This window comes from Globicephala melas, chromosome 4 (assembly GCF_963455315.2).
Source record: "Globicephala melas chromosome 4, mGloMel1.2, whole genome shotgun sequence".
NCBI classification, from domain to species: Eukaryota; Metazoa; Chordata; class Mammalia; order Artiodactyla; family Delphinidae; genus Globicephala; species Globicephala melas.
Window position 1 is genome coordinate 128,081,254 of NC_083317.1, and position 16,585 is coordinate 128,097,838.

Consider the following 16,585-nt stretch of genomic DNA (forward strand, 5'->3'; position numbering starts at 1 on the left):
AACAGGTCTAACCAACTCTTGAGGCAGCAGATTTGAGCTTGAATTCTACCTCTATCACTTTCTGCCTGGGCATGTATCGTGTAACCTTTCTAAACATCAGTTTCTTCATTTGTAAGATGGGCTGATATTACTAACTTGGAAAGGTTATTACTAAGGACTTAATGAAAAGATGGATCAAAAGCATCTAGAACAATACCTGGCACATAGCAGGTGCTCAATAAGTACTAGCTTGCTTCCTTCATGTTAGCCAAGTACTGTGAAGATTTTGTTACTAGTATAGAAGAAATGGTTATTTTCCTCTCTGATCTGTTTCTATAGCAAGAAGGCTTGCTTATAGTTTACAAATTTCTAAATTTGGAACTTTTTTAAAGGATAAAACAATGCACTCTAGGAAATGTGCCTGGAGGCCCAGATTAAAATCTGCTCCTCCAGCCCTTCCAATGATTTGAGAGACTTCTGATTCCTTATATTATATCTCTTCCTGATTGAAAGAGCCAGAGTGATTTTTGTTATCTGTAACTAAACCTTGCCATATACACAGATGCACTGTGTATTACACCATGTGATATGTAAAACTGAATCCCACCAGTCAAGGAACCTCTCCTGCTTATTCTGCTTTTAACAATATTATTTTAATACAGATGCCAATAAAGCATTAATATTTTGAAATTTATGGAAGAGTATTCATTCACACATAATGCCAGTCTAATGAACCAAAGACTGAAGATAATGCTGGTGATCCTTTCCAATAGTCTTAAATTGCTATTAATTCTTTTCTTGATGAGACAGGGTGGTGAACAACAGTAATTCATAGTAGACAATTTGCTTACATTTTGTTCCTCATGTGGTTATTGTTTCAGAAAAATAGCCTAAAATTTATCAAGAAAGTTAGAATAGATTTTTGAAAGAATCAACCAGGATTGGTTGGTAGTCTGGAGTATGAATAACATAAAATTTTCATAGAGATGGGTAGACAGCACTTTGAGCTCATACTGAAGAAATACATGTCAATTGTAAATAACTTAGGACTGCTAATTAAGACAGAATCCGAATAATTCCTTCAAGCCATCTTCTGCTAGAAACCTTTTAAATTTTATGTGATTACTTAGATAGTTCTCTGGAAATACAACTATCAAGGCAAGTTTATTATAACTTCCTTACGCATTCTGTCTACTCAAATCTTCATCTAGGCCCAGCTAGCAAACCAGGCCAAGAGACAAGTATTAGAAGTCACTCAGACCTCTGATTTTTTTAAAGTGCTGTTTCTGAGAAGACTCAGAGCCACAGAGAAGTCAGGAGCCATCACAGTATGACTCCATCTCCTCCCACATCCATGCTGGGCAGGACTTTTCAGCACATCTCAAGTTTTCTGGGTTTTGCAACAGCCCAGTGTAGCTCCTTAAATCTGCCATGCCTACTCTCTCAACAGATCTAGGCACCACCTAAAGGGAGTTTGCCAAGTCACAATCTCCTTTGTGGTCTGTGAGTTCCACGAAGCCAAGAGAGTTCTCATTCATATTTGTATTCTTAGCACACAGAGCACACTTAACAAATATTGAACAAAAATAAAGACTCATTCCTGAACTGCATTCTACAACTGCTCCTTGAACTCTGTCCCATCCTGCTATCAGTTATCACAAGCTCTGCTGTTCATTCTCCCATTTCTGTCCTGGTTTCACCTCTGAGATTGTCCTCACACTGTTATCTTTGCTGCTTTGCTGCAATTCTGAGTCTCTGTGCTAGAGATACTGGTTCCAGAACCCTGAGGAAGCCTTCTCCTGGTTTGGCCTGCCATTGGACTCTATGCTGGCCCCATGCTGGCCCAGGATTGTCACAGCAGCCCAGCCAAGATATATCTGGGAGAGGGGTCAGCATCCCTGCAAACTTCTTGGATTGAGACAACTTTCATCTGAGCTACATTATTGAAGAATTTTCAATCTAAAAATAGGAAAGCCCTTCAACCCCATTCCTCATGCCTCCTTGTCTTGTGAAAGAGATCCTGAACCACCCACCAAGAAAGAAATAAGGAAATGGCAATGAAATCAGACTGAATGAACAGAGGGAGTAAGGGTGTTCACTGAAAGGTTGGCATTGAGCATTTGGAATTTAAAAGACCAAAAAAAGTCTTGGTTTTACCTTTTTTTTTTTTCCATTTTCAAAATGTTTCGGTGGCTAAAATAAGTTATACTTCGAATTCACTTAAGAGCAATGAATGTTAATATATTAGAAGTTACTTCATGAAATAAGGACAACGTCTTTACTTCAAAATACTTCAAAGTAGTCATCTGAATATTTGACAGAAATATTATATTTTATTAATCCTGTGTTGAAATGATTGCTTAATTACTTAGTATTTTCATTTACACTAGCCAGAAGTGATTACTTTCCACATTTTAAATTTTTCAGAGTAAAAATGATACAATCTTAGACTGGACTTTAAGTTGGCTATAAACTGGGTTTTTTCACACATAATTTGTGAATATAACTGATGGTAGCTACTCTTAGGTGTTTATCCTCAAAATGTTACATTGGGGGTCCTTGGGGATGAATTCTGATCTTTATATTCACATTGTTGGCCAGTAATAAACTGACATTTGGCCTAAAAATTAGTAGGATATGTAATCCTTCACTCTATCCATGCACTTCTTGCTCTTGAGAAAAAATAATTTACTCTGGGAGTCTGAGGGATAGCTAGCTTCTTGCATCGTGGAATTTGATTTTGGTGCTCTGACCCTGATAGTCCAGCTCTTCACTAGGGCTCACTTTTGTATTACTGTAGCAACAGCTAGCTTTTGTCTCCATAGTCAATGACTGCATCTCCTGACCCTGCCAACCGTCTCTCAAATTCACCTTCTTTTTTTTTGTTTGTTTTTTGGGGTTTTTTTGCGGTACGTGGGCCTCTCACTGTTGCAGCCTCTCCCACTGCGGAGCACATGCTCCGGACGTGCAGGCTCAGCGGCCATGGCTCACGGGCCCAGCCGCTCCGTGGCATGTGGGATGTTCCCGGACCGGGGCACGAACCCGTGTCCCCTGCATCGGCAGGCGGACTCTCAACCACTGTGCCACCAGGGAAGCCCTCAAATTCACCTTCTTACTTAGAAGAAACAGGGGAGGAGTGTGGATGAACCACTCTAAATCCATCATCATTGCTCTATTTTGCTGGTGACAGGTCTGTGGTGACATCCTGTGTGAGGATCACTCCCTGTGCTAACAGATGCACAACAGCACCAGAACGGTATGACAGCTCACTCACTCCAGGTGAGAAGAGGTTCGGGGCACACTAGGCTGAATGATAAACTCCTCAGCATGCTAGCTAACATCGCTTAGAAGAGGGATACTTAGGTGAGAAAGAATCCTTATTCTGGGCTGAATAGCAGAAGCTGCCCAAGTGGATGTGGGTCAAGGCTCCTTAGATGGAGCTGAGATAGGCTGAAGTTGGGGTCGTGGCTGGCTGAGCTGGGGATGAAGGCTGCTTAGCTGAACTAAGAAGGGCAATAGATACTGGATTCCAGAGTAGACCAGGCCAGGAGGAACAAGGTAGAATGTGGTCTAAGGGAGCTAAGAATTGCGCTATGTTGGGCTATGGGAGAATGAGAGCAAGGCCTCAGGATGTTGCTGGGCTGTGTCAGTCTGGGTTATAGGAGAGGAGAGAATTACAGCTAAAGGACTTGAGATGAGGTGAGGTAAGGAGAGAGATCGGATGGGATGGGTATGGGGTCGGGGAGAGGCAGGAAGGAGTAGTGGAGAGATGCACCAAACAGGAGGCCTAGCGCAAGTTTGAGCTGGAGAGTCAGCTGAGAGTTCTAGGGCAGGAGGTTAGGAGAGGGATAGCCAGGGACTATCAGCTGTGCAGGAGCTGCTAGGAGTCAATAGCTGGCTCTGGGAAGGACAAAGAATGAGAAAAAAGAAATCATTAAATTTGTAGGAGCAGAAGGTGGGAAAGGGGGCTGGGGATGAGAGTTATCATTCTGGTTAGAGCTGGCCTAAATATTCTATGTTACCATCACCTTGGAAGTTCTGGGCATGTTAGTTGCTGTGTAGGCAAAACTGGAGAAGCCCGTCTCCTCTGTACTCAATCGTGGCTAATGACTTTAGTAGACTCTAATGAACCGTGCATACCAGGAAAGGAAAAGGTTAACTGAGATTGAAAAAAAGCCTTATGTGGCAGTTTTCAGATAAGCGGGTTGACTTGGCTTGTGTGAGGGTGATGATGCCTGATTTGGAAAAGAGCAATTTATGTTGTACCGTTTTAAAATCCATTCTGGCACACTGTGATGAATGTGTTGGCTGGCAGCTAAGAACTTGCTGAAATGCAAGAGTCTTTCACCGATTATAATCGACACTTCCCCTTCCAGGAAAGAGCCTTTCTCATCTCTGAAGCAGTGGACTTATCAATTTGCATAAAATATGCCATTCTCATTGAATATATATTTATCATCTACCACTTACTTTCCTACTGTCTTTTTTTTTTTTTTTTTTTTGCAGTACGCAGGCCTACTCACTGCTGTGGCCTCATGCGTTGCGGAGCACAGGCTCCGGATGTGCAAGCTCAGCGGCCATGGCTCACGGGCCCAGCCACTCCGCGGCACGTGGGATCCTCCTGGACCGGGCCACGAACCCGCGTCCCCTGCATTGGCAGGTAGACTCTCAACCACTGCGCCACCAGGGAAGCCCCCTACTGTCTTTTTTTTAAAAAAAAGCAGAATTAGTTTACAGTGAATCAGCATCTTTAAATTCAGCTGTGCTGGGTGAATCTGTCAAGAGTGGCAGGAAGTCATTGCTAGAAGGGGGAGGGGAAGGAATAAAATGATCCTTTTCTGTTTCCATGATCTTTTCTGTATGTATCTAAGTGGTTAAATCACCAATTAGGTTAGATGCTAATTAAATATAAAACAGATTACAGCGCTGTTCTAATATCTTGTTAAAGTTGTACTTATTGGTTGTTTATTCTTTACCTAATTCTCAGTAGAGAGGATCAAATAGCCCAGCTGAGTTCAAAGAAGGCTGCCAACCCCCCAGGTCTTACACCAGTCCCTGAACAAAAAAGGAACACCCAGGATCGACAGCCTACTCTCAAATCCCTCAAATACTACATATACCACCTGCTCACATTCGCCCTGTTCTGGCTGCTGTTTATCCATGAAAAAGCCAAGCCTGAATTTTCTCGAGGCCAAGATTTATGAAAATGCCAAATGCATCAGTTCAAAATTGTACACATTTGGTTTCATTTGATCATAACTAATTCTTCACACTGTAGACACCACTCACATCTCAAATTTTATCAAACTCAAATAACGTAAAGCAATTGAAAAATGGTGAACACATGGCATCTTGTTTCAAACTGTAAGTCAGATTTTGAATGAAACTTGACAACATCTGGTTGCTTAAGTGGCATACCTAGATTTATTAAAGTTGTTCCACTCCTTTAATGCTATTTAGAGAACACACACAAATATATAATGCTACTGCAAAGCTGAAAAGAGACTTTATAAAGTCCCATCACTGGCAGGGACATTGTATAGGAAGGAAAAGCACAGTATAATCCATCCCATCAGGAGTTAATTTTACCAGCAACATGTACCAAAATTTAAAATGTGTGAACTCTTTGACCCAGCAATGCCATTTCCAGGAATATATCCTAAGGAGATCACTAGTAAAGTACATAAAGATGGCAAGCAATGATATTCATCATGGCTTTCTTTACACAATGAAAAACTGGAAATAACCTAATTGTCCTTTAATGAGGGACCTGTTAAATAAAAACATCAATGCAATATTATGCAGTCATCAAAAAAGATACTATATATGTATATATAGACATTAAAAAACCTTCATGTCACATTGTTAAGAAAAAGAAGGGTATAAAAGAGTATTCATGGTATGATTTTATATAAAACAATTTATATCTATACTTACAGATGGTGAAATTTCAATTATTCAGCACTTTCTTCTTTTTACTTTTTAGGTTAATTTTCCACATAAGCATGCATTTACTTTAAAATCCAGGAAAAAAATCAAGCTATTTTCATTAGAGGAAAAAAAGTCATTACTCGGTATTTCAGTTAGACAAAATGTCACCCAGGAAGCCAAATGTAGCTCTTATATTTCTGTGCCTTCTGTTGCAAAGAAAATTGTGGATAAACAGACCATATTACAGAGAGAAACTGGATGGATGGTGTGTAGAACCCAAACCAAAACAGAGGTGAAATACTACATAAACTAAGGAGGATGCCTTTATTATACATAGTGTTTGAAAGAATTAATTCATTGCGCATGTGTGCGTGCTTTATTATATTTTCAGGGCTAACAAAAAAAAATAGTATGGATCCTAAATGACAGCAAAGAATATAATCATCATTGGTTTTTCTTACATAAGTTACCACTCTATAAATCTCTGTGTTAATGTGGAAAAATCTGACCTGAACAGATGGACCTCATGCTGTTTTCTAAAACATGAACAGATTTCTGATCTTCTGGACCAGGAAATGGAGTCAGCACTAAGACAGCGGACACCATCATCCATCTCCTAGAATTTCAATTTAAGGAGCTGCTAATAAAAGCAATATTTCCTCTTTAAAAATAATAGCACAGTGATATGTTTCTGTCCTAACGGAATGTGCTCTCGATATAGTAAAAACATAGTGGAGATTTGTTGCAGTGGAGGTGCTGGCTGATTACTGAACTGCACCAATTTTGGAGAATCCCCTCACTGTCGTTCTTGGCAGGTAGCATCATTTGGCAGCTTCCATCCTTCACTCTCCAAGTTTCTCATGGAAGGCACAGTCCTGAGGGCTGCCAATCTGCCTGGTTAAATCTTCATCCCATTAGCCCAAGGGCCCCCTTTCCTTGAGCATCTTCACAGGAGCAGTTTCACAATAGATACCCTTGGGCTTGAAGTCCCAATAAAGGGCTCTCAGTCAAGTAATTAGCAACTTTGCATTCCCCCCCCCCCCAGCTCCACCACTTTCTAGCTGTGTAACTTAAGGCTGTGAGGAGGCTGGTGGAGGCAGCAAGACTGGGTCTGAGGAGGAAATTGGGGCCAAGGGGATGGCCCACGAGGTCAGGATATTGGTTATATAAAGGGAGAATGAGGAAATAGTTCAATACCCTGAAGATAATGGGAACCAGATTTCTTACCATCAGAGAAGGAAGATACAAACAGAAAAAGGGTGAAGACTAGAATGAGCACTGTGGTGTTGGAGTGCAGTTGAAGATATTAGAATAAACACATTTTAATATAAATAGATGAATAGATATAGAAATAAATATAGATGTGCTTAAGAGTTTCCCAGTTCTGTCTGCTAAGATGGCCCTAAAGTAACAATACTCCAGTAGCAATGACCACACCTAGCACCTAGATCTTGCATTCTCTACTAAAAGGAAGCTGGGCTCTTTAGAAAAATAGCTTTTGAAATGACTGAAATGGTTGGGGCAGGAAAAGTACAAGATGAGCCTGGAACATCTTACACTAGAAAGTACTCTGATAATAGAGATGTCAAAACAACACAAGAAGCAGCTTGAATGGGATTCGAATGGCCAAATCTGTAACAATTTCAGCATCAAAGTCAATAATCATTAATCATAGTAATTGGTTATAATCCACCTAATAGAATAGAAATCCACAAGTCCAAACTAATGTAAATAAATGAATAAACAAACAAATAAATAAATAAAGGAAGAGAAAACTCTCCCTTACAACAGAATACCAACTAGTAAAGGTCAAATGAATGTTGGAATTGGAAAAATTGCCATTTGGCAATCATCATAGTAATAATTTATTTGAGCAAGAACCATCATAAAATAAGTGATCAAAAGTTTGTTGAAGAATAGGATGTTTACATAGTCTCAAAGTGTCTCCCCACAAAATGCTTATAATTACAAAGGGAAAAATAACAACTTTACAGTGGAGAAGTTATCACCTTAACCAAGTCATCAAAGTTAACATCACCAGCAAAAAGACAAATCAATATTGTATCCCTTAATAAGATCCACTGAAAAAAACACAGTATTGCTTCTATCATTTTCCTGACAAAAATGTGTAACTATGCCAAAAATGCATAACGTGCATCAGACAAACCTAAATGAGGAACATTCTACAAAATTAATGGCCTGAACTTTCAAAAATGTCAAGGTCACTAAAGACAAGGAAGAAATGAGGAACTGTCACAAATTAAAGATTAAAGAAACAGGACAACTAAATGCAATTCATAACCCTGGATTTAACTCCAGACGAGAAATAAAAAACATTTTTCTGAAGAGGAAATTATTGGGGGAAATGGCATATATTGAATGAGGTTTGTGGATTCAATGGCAGAATTATATCAGTCTTAAGTTCCTCATTTTGGTGATAATTCTGTGGTTATGCAGGAGGGTGTCTTGTCTTTAAGGAAAACTACTTAAGTGTAGTCTTCCTACTTAAGTACTTAGGGGTAATTAGGCATCACATCTGCAGCTTATTATCAACTGGTTCAGAAAAAAAGAGAAAGTATCTGAATGAATGACAAAGCAAGCATTGTAAAATGTTTATAATTGGAGAACTTGGGATGAAGTATGTATAAGAATTACCCTTCACCCCAAGAGTTCATTGGACTATGCATGCAAGTTTTCTGTAAGTTTGAAATTATTTCTAAATAAAATATGAAAAAATATACTGGGGATAACAGAATCTACCTAGATTTTTTGGGAGAAGTACATGAGTTAATATGTGTGAGGTGCTTAAAGCAGAGCTAGGTATACAGTAAATGCTAAATAAATGTTAGCGATGATGGTGATAGTGGTAATGAAGTCCTGAACTTTATATCACAACTCATCTGAATCAGGACAAGTTGACTCTGGTTCACTTACTTGTTTTCTCTTTTTAGATTCAATTTAGAAATTGAAAAAAATATTTATTTACATTTGAGATGCTAACAACATTATTAAACTTGTTTACTGTAGTTTAAGCACACAGTGTTCATGTAGAACAATATTTTATAAACTGTTGTCCTCAAGAAAAAAGGATGTTAGTAGTATGTTTTAAATAATCAAGATCAAGTTTTTGAAATTTTCATCCTTCATTAATTTAGGCAATATGATAATAATGAGATTATATGATAAGTACATACATATATATATATTTCTTTATCCAAATACAGTATATACATTAACATGTATATATTTACTATAGGGTAACTATATACAAATTATAATAATATGCATAGAATTAAAGACCATGAGAGTTGAAAAAGGCTGTGGAGTTCATCTACTCCAATTTCTTTGAAAGTAACTCTAGCCTCTACAGCAACCCCAACAAATAGTACAGTTTCCATTTGAACTTAACAGTCACAGAAAACTTATTCCTTCTCAAGGCAGCCACCTGGGAGTCATTCTGATTGTTAGAAAATTCTTTTTTAACATTGAGTCAAAAATCTCTCTATATGTAATCTCCAGTGTCTGTTCCTACATATTTGCTCTGGGATCACTAATTAATTCCCTCTTTCACATGACATTTCAGTATCAGGAACTATTATTTCCTACCCTCCCCGTCCCAGGTCTCCTATCATGAGTTTTCTCTTCTACAAACTGAAAATCTTCTCTTTCTCAATTATTCCACGTATAATCGTGGTTTTCATCTTACCACCTTAACCATTCTTCTCTGAACATATACTGGTTTCTATGATCTCTCCTAGTCAGGAGATCCTGTTTCTATGAGGGCAGCCTGAGATCACACCAGCTATTCTGACAGCCTCATGCATTTATGTTTATTCCTTCATTTGGTCAATATTTACTAGGTGCCTATGATGTGGAAGGCACTGTGCTAAGATAGTATGAGAGATAAAATTAAGAAAACAGGGACTACCCTGGTGGCGCAGTGGTTAAGAATCCGCCTGCCAATGCAAGGGACACGGCTTCCAGCCCTGGTTCTGGGAAGATCCCACATGCCGTGGAGCAGCTAAGCCCTCTGCGCCACAACTACTGAGCCTGTGCTCTAGAGACTGTGAGCCACAACTACTGAAGCCCGTGCTCCGCAACAAGAGAAGCCACCACAATGAGAAGCCCGCACACTGCAGTGAAAAGTAGCCCCTGATCACCGCAACTAGAGAAAGCCCATGTGCAGCAATGAAGACCCAATGCAGGCAAAAATAATTAATTTTTAAATTTTTTAAAAAACAGACAATGGTAATAAAAGATAACTTTTTAAAAAATCTAGAAAACATACGCTTTCTCTTAAAGAACTTACATGTTCATTTTGGAGAAAAGAAATATGCTAACAAGTACCACAAAACAGACACAACAAGTGCTATGCACATTAAAGGAAGTTATACAATTAAATATGTATTTGCGGGCTTCCCTGGTGGCGCAGTGGTTGGGAGTCCGCCTGCCGATGCAGGGGACACGGGTTCGTGCCCCGGTCCGGGAGGATCCCACATGCTGCGGAGCGGCTGGGCCCGTGAGCCATGGCTGCTGAGCCTGCGTGTCCGGAGCCTGTGCTCCGCATCGGGAGAGGCCACGACAGTGAGAGGCCCGCATACCGCAAAAAAAAAAAAAAAAAGTATTTGCTTTAACATCAGAGTACTAGAGAACAAAGCAAAAGTAATGACAATTTCAGACTAGACAATTTCAGACTAGCATGAGAATCAGTAAAAAGCAGCAGCTTGGGATTTAAGCAACATTAAGAGAGAAATTTCCAGATTAGGAGAATTATTCACAGATTCAGAAGACACAAACGGTTCATAGTTTTACCCTTAAGAGCTCTGACAATGGGATCAATAATCACTTGTCCAGAGTGATTTACATGCAACTTTATAGAAAGGCAAGAAAATAAATAGACTAGACTACTATGCACCAGGCTTATACCAAGGGCTCAGTGTGTATTATTTTACTTAATCCCACAACAACTCCAACAAGGCGGGCACTAATATCAGTCCCTCTTTAAAAAGAAAAAAAATTAAGTGAAGATCAGCAAGCTTCAGTAACTTGCCCAAGCTTACAAGGAGCTTACTATGGCAGTCAGCCTTCAAATCCAGACTGTCAGCTTCCACTCCAACTTGAGGCCATCAACTACTTACTACCCAACAAAGCAATATCTGGCAAATTCCCACCCACATCCCCACAAACTTCCAGGAGAACTACTTGGAGAAGGCTCTCACTAAACAATCTGTTCCTCCTCTGGACTCAAGAACAGTTTCTACAGGACTCTGTTACAGTCCTTGACACAAGGTATCAATGTGAATTGTGTATGTAACACAAACCCCTGATAAAGTGTTCCTGCTCCAAGAACAGAGATTGTGTCCTTATCTTCTTCTTGGAATCCCCAGGCCCTAGGGCATTGCCAGACTCAACAAATGCTAGGAGAATGGCATAGCTGGTCCCCTTTGAAGAAAGTCACCCTTTTAACCAGAGACCTCTAATTCTGGGTCTAATTAGTTGTGGTGCAGAGCTTTGGTTGCCACAATGCTGCAACCTAACTCTATCTTCTATCTCTTAACTCTAACTAAATTAAAGGAATCTGGGAGTTCTCTGGCAGTCCAGTGGTTAGGACTCCACGTTTCCACTGCAGCGGGCACGGGTTTGATCCCAGGTCAGGGAACTAAGATAATGCAAGCCTCATGGTGCAGCCAATAAAATGATTTTTTTAAATTTTTTTATAAAAGGGAAGGGGCAAGATATATTTGACTACATAAAAACTGAAATTTTCCATACAGCAGAAAATATCATAAAGTTTAAAAATAAAAAAATCAAGAAAAAATTGCAACATGTAACAGAGTCTTCAGTATACAAAGAGTTTTTACAAATAAGAAAAAGAATATAAGAAAAATAGAAAAATAAGGATATGAGCTGGAAACTCACAAAACAAAAATAAGTATGACCAATAAATATATAAAAAGATGCTCTTTACTGCCTATCCAATTGGAAGAAAACTCTGATTTTGGTGATAGTGTGGGGATACTGACATTCTAATTCAGTGTTTATGTTGGTATATATTGGTACATCTTTTCTGTAGAACAATCTAGAAATAGTGTTCTTCCAACAAATATGTCTTGAATACACATATATTTCACACTGTGTAGATACTGAGAACATAGTAAAGAATAAAGCACACAAGGGAGGAGACAGGAAATAATCGAACAAATAAATAAACAAATCAATGTATCAAAACATAAAATGTACATATCCATTGAATGATCAATTTCACTTCTAGGATTTTTTTTCTAAGAAAATAAATAAGTGCACAAATGTTTGTTCAAAGATATTATTTGCAGAACTGTCTAATAACAGCAAAAATTGGAAATAAATAAATGTTCATTATTATAAGATTGCTTAAACAAATTATGTTCTGCCCACATAGTGCAATATTATACTCCACTTAATGATGATGACCTAGTTTTATATGTATTGGTTTGAAAGACATTAATGATAAATTACATAGTGAAAAGGCAACCAACAGAAGGTTGGTCCATTTAAAATGCATGTGTGTTCATCTAAGAGAAAATCTGTTAAAGTATGGAAGTTCCATAAAAAACTAAAAATAGAGTTACCATATGATCCAGCAATCCCACTCCTGGGCATATATCCAGAAAAAATGAAAGCTCTAATTCAAAAAGATACATGTACCCCAGTGTTCATAGAGGCACTATTTACAATAGGCAAGACACTGAAGCAACCAAACTGTCCATCAACAAATGAATGGATAAAGAAGATGTGAGATATAGAGATATAGGTATAGATATAGATAGATAGATACACAAGGGAATATTACTCAGCCATAAAAAAGAATGAAACAATGTAATGTGTAGCAATATGGATGGACCTAGAGATTATCATACTAAGTGAAGTAAGTCAGACAAAGACAAATATTATATGATATCATTTACATGTGCAATCTAAAAAAATAATACAAATGAACTTAATTACAAAACAGATGCACAGACCTAGAAAACAAACTTATGGTTACCAAAGGGGAAGGGGGAGATAAATTGGAGTATGGGATTAATGCACACTACCATATGCACACTACCATATATAAAATAGATAAATAACAAGGATTTACTGTAGAGCACAGGGAACTATATTCAATATCTTGTAATAAACTATAATGGAAAAGAATCAGAAAAAAGAATATAATGCATATATGTATAACTGAATCACTCTGCTGCACTCCTGAAACTAACACAATATGGTAAATCAACTATGCTTCAATTTTTTAAAAATCTATTTACAATGGTTTTCTCTGGTTTTATGTATTTCTCTGTCACCTAAATTTCTTACAGTGAGCATACATTTTATGAGAGAAAAACCACAGATATTCAATGTTTTGAAAAGTATATATGTAATCTTTACAGAGTTCACAAACCATATCCCACCAGTATATTTGAAATTGTCAGCATTATGATACATCTTAGTCATATTTTCTTCAGATTATAACTTTCCATAAGATCGTTAGCTAGCTATTGTTCTGTATTAAATTTTTCATTAATTCTTTTTGTTTAAACTTCCTTTAGCAACATCTTTTTTGTATCAATATCAATTTTACATCTTTCTAGACTATCTTTGTTCTGGAATTAAAATATGTGTAAATACTTCGTTGCTCAGCAAAATACCAAACACTTTAATTCACCTGTTCCCAAGGTTCTGTGACTTGGGAACAGATAACCATGGAAGTTAATGGTTCTGCGGAGTTCAGAAACGTGTCAAAAAATAAAGATGGATTACACAAGAAGCTCTGGGGAAAATGTGTGACTTGTAGTGTGTGATGGCACTGAAAACCAATGAGTGTATTTACATGTGCGTAATGTTTGTGTGCATATGCACATACATGCATCCTACATATGCTATGCATATGCATACGTGAGAGTTCATGTTTATGCTCACCCTGTGTCCTCCCATGTAGGTAAATCAAACCTGTTATGCATATGCTTTATCTGCACCCCCGGGCGAGCCACATTTGCCTTCATGTTATCTGCGGGAAACCAGCATCAATCCATCCGCAAAGGCTTTCAGTGTCGAGCCAGGGAGCCGGCGCCACTCTGGCCACCTGCCTTGGAGAGCGGCTACTCAAAGGTGCGGAGTAGAACCGCAAGGCAGGCCGCCGCCCGGGAAGTAAGCCGACGAAGGAGCTTGAAGCACTTCAGCACCACGGACACGGGCAACCCCAATCGAGTCCTTTCGAGCCGTAAAGCTGGCGGAGACCGCCCCTTCCCCAGGCGCCCCCAGCCCTCTTCGCCTAGTGCGTCACTATCTCCGGGCCCTCAATCGTCACTGAGACGCCAGCTTTCCATCCCGCTCCTCGCCAAGCCCGGCAAAAGCCTGGCCGGAGATGCGGGTCCGCGCAGCGCTCCCACTCGCCCTTCCTGCTGGCCCGCGCCACCCTGCCATCCTCTTCTCTCTAAAGAGGCCAAACGGGCGCACGAGGCGTAGAAATTCTACAGCCCGGAGCCGGGTCAGGGAGGGTCCTGTTTTCCTCCCCGGAGGTGGGGAAGGCTGAGTGGACTTGCTCTGAGCCTCCACCCGCTACATTCGGCCGCGGCCTGGCCCTTCCTCCTTGCCCTCGCCTTTCGTTGGGGAAAGATTTCTCCAAACCGTTTAATCTCCGCGAAAATCTCAACCCACATAGACTGGCGTCCAAGAGGCAGAGACAGACAACAGAAGAAAGGCAAATACTCATTCTCGGCCCTATTTCTAAAACCATCCAGCATTCTTAAAAGTTTGTATTTGAAATTGATCCCATGGCGCCATAGGGACTCTCCCTTGTTTGGGTGGGTTCCTGGGCGAAAGGAAAGCAGTAGCTCCTGGCCTTTATCAGAGAGGCTGGGGAAGGACCCATACATGCGACAGTGGCAGGAAACGGGGGCGCACAGCTGATACTGACCCTACCGAACCGGCGTCCAGGTTTTCCAAGAGAGCAGTGCCGGGAAGTGGCGGCCCGCAGCCGTTCAGGCGTCGAGCAGAGCCTCCGCAAAGGCTTGTAAAGGGGGCGGGGCGCTTCGCCCAGGGCCCGGCCTAACCCCAAAAGAGGGAGTCGGCCTCTTAAGTGCCTCGGCTAAAAGCGAGCGTGTGGGGTTCGGGGTACGCTCCCACTCCTTACGGGTGGGGCGGCCCGGCAGGCAGGGTCAAGGTCCCAGTCCACTGCTGCCGACCGGCTGCCGGGGCCCGGTTACCTGTGCGTCGCGGCGAGGAAGGAGCGCCCGGTGCTCCGGCCGGGGCTGCCCGCTGCCGCGCGCCTAGTCCAGGCTCTGAGCCCACTGAGGCCACCGCGCGCTTCGCCAGGAAAACCGCGGCAGGGGCGGCTCAGGCCGCCTGGCTAGGCAGGGAGAGCGGCGCCGCAGGCACGAACCCTGCGCCTGCGCTCTCCGCTGCTCCCCCTCGCTTCCCACCGGCAGGTGCCCAAGTGGAAGACCAAAGGGGAGCGCCGGGGATTTGTGCCCCTTACTCGCGCGGTGGGAGGGCCCAGGCGCCGCGAAAGTGCCTTCCGGGATCGCTTTAGCCTATGCCCTTCGAGAGACCCGGTCTGCCGGAGTGACATGGTTTTGAAGCAATCGCCGGTCTGCCGGAGTGACATGGTTTTCTGGAAGGGGGCAGGGAGGCAGCCTCAATCCATTTCCACCTGTCCCTTTGCGTTTAAAAGTCGCAAGTCGATTCCTTGATATTTAAAATATGTCTAGCATCAGTAAATCATGGTCCGGGAAGGTCTTCGGGCATCCCCCGGCTCCACCTGTTGTTTTACCGATGAGGTCTCTGGGGCAAGGGTCTTGACGCTGCAGATCTGGTTCCTGGACGGAGGTCTATATACCCCAATCCCGTGCTGAATGAATACAGCTTCTTGGAAACAGGGACACGAGGACAGGCAGGAAGGCCATCAGCATAGGCCAGGCAAGAAAGGGTGAGGCCTGAACCAAGGTGCTAGCTGTAGGAAAAGATAGGAAATGACTGCTGGGTTTTCCTCTGTCCTTCCAGATCCACTCACCACCCTGTTCTGTGACTCAGGACTGACTTTTATGGACGACATCAACTGTCCTCTGGCTTTTGTCTGGTTTTGGCCAATGGGAGGCATGTGCAGGAGGTCCACCACAGGGCAGAATGTTGATCACAGGGCAGGATGTTATTCAGGACCTCTCCCCTACATTCTCACAGGGCCATTCTATTAGCAGTGGCTGCATTCTTTACCTGAACGCCATTACTCCAATCCTGTGGCCCTCTCCTACAGTTCATTCTTAGTCCTGTTTACCACTTGCTGCCCTTGCCCCTGCAGGCCTCGCTCCCAGATGTTTCCTTTAAACCTGTCCACACCTTTTTAAATAGTCTCTTCCTTAAATTCTCAACTATCCCCTGGATGTGCCATGCCATCTTTATCCTACGACCTTTTTCCTACCATTCCAGGACACTATAATACTTCACTGCGGTTGGGAAGATTCATAAGAAAAAAAAATGTGTCAAAGAAAGATGAGACTTTTGGGACTTCCCTGGTGGTCCAGTGGTTAAGACTCCATGCTCCCAGTGCAGGGTGCCCTGGTCAGGGAACTAGATCCTGCATGCTGTAACTAAGAGCCTGCATGGCACAATTAAAATACCCTGCATGCTGCACCTAAAGATCCCGCATGCCCCAACT

General features: G+C 41.4%; 1 protein-coding gene across 4 annotated transcripts in view; it reads right to left on the reverse strand.

The window, feature by feature from the left end:
- The window catches only part of SLC35G2 (solute carrier family 35 member G2), a 32,859-nt gene extending 17,159 nt beyond the window's left edge, over window positions 1–15,700 (reverse strand). Inside the window, exon 1 of one of the 4 annotated variants that reach the window (XM_060298576.1) lies at window positions 13,852–14,464. The gene's annotated coding sequence lies outside the window, so the exon portion shown is untranslated. Of the gene's footprint in view, window positions 1–5,916; window positions 6,091–13,851; window positions 14,465–14,848 lie in introns of those variants that run through there. The other 3 variants (XM_060298577.1, XM_060298575.1, XM_030873417.2) reach the window with 3 other exon arrangements.
- Window positions 15,701–16,585: the final 885 nt, after the last annotated feature.